We start from the raw sequence: 7,500 nt of genomic DNA on the forward strand, positions 1-7,500 counted from the left end.
GTGAATTCGGCCGAATACTTTCTGGATCAGATATTTGTCAAAAGATCCAGCGTCCTGTGATTAAACGTGATTGTAATTAGCGTTATATAAATCTCACACAACAGAATGATTTCACAATGAATAGCGAGCAGGAACGCCTTGTTTAATATCTCTTTTATTATTAAAGAGTGATATGATAAATATAAATTCTATAAATATTTGGAAGATTAATTTGTCGAATAAACGCATATATCACGAACAAATGGATGAATATTTTCGTGATTTAATCAGCCAATCGATCAGTAAGATTAGGAGAGGGCGAAGAAACAGCAGCAAAGACGCGGCGAAAGTTGGAAAAAGAAAAGAGGTTTCTGTGAATTTTATTGATGAGGATCTGGCTCTGGCTTCCGCTTGGCTCGAACGTTCGATTGTTCGCTTGTCTTTGCGTTCGCATTTTCGATATCAATAGAAAATAAAAGGAATTATTAACAGCACTCCAACATTCGTGTATAAATGGAGAATGGAACGGTGTCTGCGCCAGGCTGGCTTATCATATCATCATTATCATCACTATCGCTACTATCATTATCACCATCCTTACCATTGTCATCATTATTTATATTCATTTCCTCTCCATCATTTATTTGGTACTATATTTATTTTAGTAGACATTTGCCATCTCCTGGAATACTCAAAAGATCGTAATTAATGATATTCTTTTGTTCTAATCATACCTCAGTGAATGCGAGCTTTACTGAAACATTAATTTCCAGTTTCTGTTCTAGATATTTCTCATTCTTTTATTACGACTAAACATCATACAACAAACATAAGCATCTACTTATATTAAAACAATCTGAACAATAATCCTTAAACTATTATGCAGGTTATTGAGTGCATGATTTAATCAACCAGAGGCTTGCGAGTGGTTTTTACCCAGTCAGCAGATTTGGCTCTCCTGCTTTCACATTTTAGTGCCTGAATGTTTAGTGCATCGTGGTTGAAGGTGAATGTGCAAGTGTTCAGTGCGTCGTGGTCGGAGGCTTCGTGAACAGCTTTCTTTGCGAATCACTCGAGCGAAACTTCTGGGCAGAGTGTCTTTTGGACAAGTCGGGCTGAGCCTTCGAGCCGCACCGCGTGACACCGCCGGAGGAGCGCGCGGCCCGAGACCCCTTTGAGCCGCACCGCGTGACACCGGGCGACCAGCTCTCCCTCTCGACCCTCACAGCCGGACGCGGTGTCTCAGGCTCTCGCTTCCGAATAAAAGAGCCGAAATTTCCCCCTGGGTGAGTCGAGCCAGGAAGCCACGCTTTGAATCAGCAGCTTCAAGTGAATCTTCTTGTCTCTGGCTTTCTCTTGTCTCCTCTCTTCCGTTCATTCCCAATTTCATCTCTCCTCAACTTCTCTTTTCTCTTCTCTTTACGCCTCATCTCCTCGTTCCTTCAATTTATTCTTCAACCCTATACTCTTTACTATTCTTCTGCTTTCTCCTTTTTCTTTTCCTTCCCATCTCTCCTCTCATCCTCTCCTCATCTCTGCTTCCTATTTTCCTCTATCCTCTCCTCTCCTCGCTTCCCATTTTAACCCTTATCTTCTTCTCTTCTCTCTTCTCTTCGTTCCCCATCTCCCCCTCTTCTCTCCTCATCTATTCCTTTCTCTTCTCCCCCCCCCCCACCTACGACCAAGGCGGAGGATCTCGCGGCCAAACACTCCTCGAGATCAGGATAAGGATAAGTCATATGCGAAGCTGAGCCTCGCCCGGGCTATGGGGGAGCCCGGCCTGTGCCGACTAATGTCGACTCGATCACCGTGTGTCAGCAAGTGCTGACGCGACAGAGCTTAGTCCTTACCCACCGTGGTGCCCGGCCACAGCAGTAACCTCCGGGCGACAATTGCAACTTCTCGCGCCTGGGCGGGGCGCGAACCGCCGACCCCTCGGGTGAGAGGCCGACACGTTACCGCTGTACTAGCCTGGAGGCCAGAGGTCAGGATTATCGACGCCTCTTATCTACGGGGGGGGGGGGGTGAGGGACAGGGAACGGAGGAGAATTGGGAGGTGGGTAGGGAGGGATGAAAGGAGGGAGGGAGGGAGGGAGAGAGGGAGGGATGCGTGTGAGTGAGAGAGAATGCGAGTAAGAATCCGAGCGAGCGCAACCAAAGAATAACAGAGAGCCAATTCCCTCACCCTTCGCAGCCCCTAAAAAGGTCGCTGTTACTCACGCTTTTTCCGAGGGGGGGGGAGGGGGGGAAGGCTCAAGCCAGGGTCACCCCTCCCTCCTCCCCCTCTACCCAACCCCCAGCACCCTCCACGAATCACTGCCTCCTGTGCGAGGACTATATGATGATGATGATAACAACGCCGATAATATTAATGATAATCATAATAGTAACCAAATTAATATTGACAATAAAAATATCGCTAACAATAATAACAAATAGAGACCAGAGCCAAGTTCAGGCCCGAGAAGCCAGAGCTGGGGCGCCCCCCTCCCCCTCGAGTGACCGGCAGCCGGCCGCTCTCGTGCCGCCTCGCCACCCCATCTGCGCCGAGTCCCCGCCATTGCACCGCCGCGGCAGCCGCATCCCCGCAATCCGCTTAATCTCGCAGATGCCTCGCGCAATGAGCGCTGCCACGCCCGCTATCACGCCCCGGCCGCCCCATGTCGGGCACTTTGCAACGACACGACTGCCATTGTGCTTCATCCCGCAACTGCAACGTGCAATCGTCACGCCTCCCGCGGCAGATATATTCCGCTGTGTGCAACAGGCGGAGTTCGGGGCCACCGCGCTCGCCGCCCCGCGCCCGCGCTCCTCGTCTCGGAGACCCGGAAGGCGCCTCTCACTCGCCCTCGACACAGCATGCGCTCTCTCGCTCTCTCTCTCTCCCTCTCGCTCTCTTTCTTTCTCTCTCCCTCCCTTCCTTCCTCTACTCTCTGGTCTTTTATCAAATGCTCCGCCTTTGTCGTTCTGCATTTCCTCGATCAGGATGACGTCAGCATTTTCAGAAGTTTTGCAAGCTCTTCGGGAAAAGAATCAACAGCGTCGGCGATACAAAAGGGATCTTTACATGTAATCATCATGAACATCAAAATCTCCCAAACTCCTTGGAGAGAGAGTGAAAGAAGGGAAGGAGAGGGAGAGGGAGAGCGAGAGGGAGGGAGGGAGGGAGGGAGAGAGGGAGAGAGGGAGAGAGGGAGAGAGGGAAAGAGGGAAAGAGGGAAAGAGGGAAAGAGGAGGGGAGAGAGAGAGAGAGAGAGAGAGAGAGAGAGAGAGAGAGAGAGAGAGAGAGAGAGAGAGAGAGAGAGAGAGAGAGAGAGAGAGAGAGAGAGAGAGACAGAGAGAAAGACAGAGAGAGAGAAAGAGAGAGAGAAGGAAAGAGGCAGAGAGAAAAAGAAAGAAAGAAAGGAGAGAGAGAGAGAGAGAGAGAGAGAGAGAGAGAGAGAGAGAGAGAGAGAGAGAGAGAGACAGAGAGAGAGAGAGAGAGAGAGAGAGAGAGAGAGAGAGAGAGAGAGAGAGAGAGAGAGAGAGGGAGAGAGAGAGGGAGAGATGAGAGAGATGAGAGGGAGAGAGAGAGGAGGGAGAGATAGAGAGATAGAGAGAGAGAGAGAGAGAGAGAGAGAGAGAGAGAGAGAGAGAGAGAGAGAGAGAGAGAGAGAGAGAGAGAGAGAGAGAGAGAGATGAATACACGCAAAACCGCTCATGAATTGTACGAAGAATTTCCATGCTATGGAAAGCCATTTCATGGCCCAAATGCCGCAAAAAACATTAAAATACACACACACACAATATATATATACATATGCACTTGTACATTTGTGTGTTCTAGGTGCGGCATTTTAGGTAAAATAATATATAATGATTGCGATAATGATAATGACAGTAACAATACTAGTAACAACAATCATAATAAGGAGAACAATAATAATAATTGTAAATATAATAACAAGAACGAAAATAATTGTGACACTGATCACAGTGTTAGCAACAGCAGTTTCAGGAACAATAATCATCATCATAAACATAAAACTAGGGAGAACGGTGAAAAAGTCGAAAAGTTTTTCCTTTCAAACATGGAAGTTTTTCTATAAAAAAAAATATATATAAACAAACACATGAATATTATATTTGTCAATAGAGTTCATCTTACAAAGAGAAAGCATATTCATAATAAGCTAACATGCAAAAGCGATAGGAAATAAAAGAAGAGAAAACGACATAAGAAATTGCTGCGTATTATTAAAGCAAAGTTTAGATCATCCATCATTTAGGCCGAGGATGAGGAGGGGGGAGGGGGAGGGGGGAGGGGGAGAGAGTGAGGACGGAAAAGGACAACGAAAGGTGGAAGAAAAAGAAGGAAAATGAAAGGAAGAAGGAAATACAGAAAGACAGGCAAAAAGAGAGAGATTTAACCACCAAAAGGCAACCGAGCAAACAGCTGACTGGTGCCTTCGTGTCATCCAATCTCATTCCGGGAGAGACAGGACGACCTCCGTATTTGGCTAATTCACTTGGGTAAATTTCATGGATTTGTAATGAAGTTTAAACAATTTACTCAAGGAAGCAATAAAGGCATGCGATTAAGGTGATACTGAAAAATGTAATATTTATCCATTCTTAGTAATACACAAGCAAGTATACACGCGCACACGCACACACATTACACACACATACACGTACACATACATGCATAGGCATTATATACATATGAATGCATACATATATATATATATATATATATATATATATATATAAATATATATGTATATATATATAAATATATATGTATATATATATAAATATATATGTATATATATATATATATATATATATATGTATATATGTATATATATATATATACATTTTTTTTTTTTTTTTTCCTCCCGCCTTTGCTGCTTCCACCATCATCACATTTATCCTTTTGCCGCCGTCATTTGCCGCCCGCAGTATATAACAGATGAAGCAAAAACACTCTTCATTTTAATAGGACGATCATCATTAAAACCTCCCATGTGTCGTAATATTAGTTCATTAATATAATTTTCATGACAGACAACAATAAATGATATTGATGCGATTATAATGACCAGACGAGAGATAAAAATAGCATTTAATATTGGGATATTTCGTATAAGCCTTGATACGTAACGTTATTTCTATTATTATCATCTTTATCATTATCATTATGCTGTCATGTTTTGGCACTCTTTCCAAGTCCTGCACTGATTCCCAAGGACTTCCGTTTTCTAGAATAAAGTCTAACTGGTAACCGATTTGAAATGTAGGTGACGTGTGATATTCACGGGAAAAATATCTGTCAGACAGAAGAATAATTTTAATCAGTTCAGTGACTGTTCCAGGGTTCGTAACCTTTTTGGGATCAGATTTCCATGACTTTTCCATGACTTTCCAGAGAAGTTTTAGCATTTATCCATGAGTCTCTTCACAGTTTTCCTTGGACATTGATGCATATTCACGATACATGTATCCCACTGCAACATGCACAGCGTCTGAAATTCTAAATTGATGTTCAATATAAAGGATTTAAGTAATGACTTGTGAGTGTGCTTTGCTGACTCTCCGGTGACCCGGACGACCCCTGCGCCGCGTTCAACACTATCGATTCTTGATGCTCGATCGTCATTCGACAGATCGGCGAGAGGCCTTATTTCACGAGTAAAACTATGCGCCACATGTTCATAAATTGAGGAAATTACCGAAAAAATTAACACACAGAATGGTGCCCTCATTATTATAATTACCGTCATCATCATTATTATTGTTATTTGCAGTAGTACTGATATAATCATCACTATCATTACCAACAGCAAAGTTATCATCTTTATACTGACAAAAAAAAACAAAAAAACAGGATTATCAATATCATCCCCTACTTATTACATTTCCGTTTTAACATCAACAGTCACGAATGGCTATCACTATGTTTTCCTCATCATTTTCATTAATATCATAATTAGGTACGTTTTCGCTGTAGTTAATTTCAAGGTAATTATAATTAAACTTACAATTTAAAAGGACATTGTCACCACTGCCAACTTTACGAGCAAATTAGTTTACATTTAACGCATCGTTAAAGCAAATAAATATTTTTAGCGATTCATGTGCTTTGCCCCCACCCCCGTCTCTCGCTCTCTCTCTCTCTCATTCTCCCCCTCTCCCTCTCTCTCATTCTCCCTCTCCCTCCCTCCCCCCCACTCTCCCTCCATCCATACCCCCTCATTTCCTCCCCCCTCTCTCCCTCTCTGTCGATCTCTCCCTGATAGATAGATAGAGAGAGAGAGGTGGAAATAAGATGAGGCAGAAGCAAGCAGGAGGTCCCGATGAGCGGCCGCCGAAACCGGAGTATCTGGCAGCGTCTCGGAGGAAGAATCGACCCCCGAGGTCAGGATCGCCCCCAAAGCATGCTCGTTTCCTGACGTCAAGCGTCTACCCTTCTTTCAGAAATATTGAAGTTTAATATGACAGTTAGGTGAGTGAGTTTAAAGTGCTCATTGTGATATCTATGAAAAGGTATGCTTCTTTTTGGCAATGCTCATCAATAAATATATTGAAATTCCACTTCCGGTGCTCACAAGGGTAACTTTCGATGACGTCACAACAGGCGTTCGATCGATGCTATCACTGCGTGTGATCCGGAGCCGTGAGGTGTTCGTTCAGATCCGAACGGACGAAATTCGGTTTGAGAGAGAGAGAGAGAGAGAGAGAGAGAGAGAGAGAGAGAGAGAGAGAGAGAGAGAGAGAGAGAGAGAGAGAGAGAGAGAGAGAGAGAGAGAGAGAGAGAATGAAAAAATATAAATTGTGAGATAAACATGAATAAAAAGAGTGCATGACAAAAGACAAAAGATGACAGAAAAGGAGAAAAGATAGATAATCAAATAAGACAGAGAATGAATAAGCTTGACAGAAGGGTAGACAGACAAATGGACCGACGGACAGAATGAAGGAACGAGCAAGGGAGAGTCGGAGACTGCCTCGCGTTGCGGCGACGGCCTGAGGAGATGGGAAGGGAAAAGTATGAATGAAAGGGACTCGACTCACAGCGAGATGTCTTCGTGCGGCTTCGCCTAGGTCTTCGCCAGGGACATGTGACGTCATCAAAGCCTGCCACGCTTTCCCCGGAACTCGAGATCAATGTATTTTTGACATCAATCAATTTCCGGATAAAAGCTTGCAACTGGAACATTCCCGCCGTTCCTTGGTCATCGAAACCCGCGCATTCCAGCCATTCCAAGAGCGAAGCAAATCTTTCCCACGCCCCGCCCCCCCAAACCACGTGACCTCAAACACTATTGCAGTGATGTCACTACCTCATTATTTCGACTCTTCCACACCTCTTTACTCCTAATTTGCTAATTATATAATGGGCTAATTAACTACACGCGAGATTTGGGGAGGAATTCGGGAACCAATTATGAAAAAAATGTTACCAAAGGATTAAAGTACAACATGATGTTTATAAAAGAGTGAAAGAGAATGCTAAGGTTGCGTTTTTTTGCGGGACGT

The sequence above is a fragment of the Penaeus vannamei genome, chromosome 8, assembly GCF_042767895.1.
Source record: "Penaeus vannamei isolate JL-2024 chromosome 8, ASM4276789v1, whole genome shotgun sequence".
Taxonomy (NCBI): domain Eukaryota; kingdom Metazoa; phylum Arthropoda; class Malacostraca; order Decapoda; family Penaeidae; genus Penaeus; species Penaeus vannamei.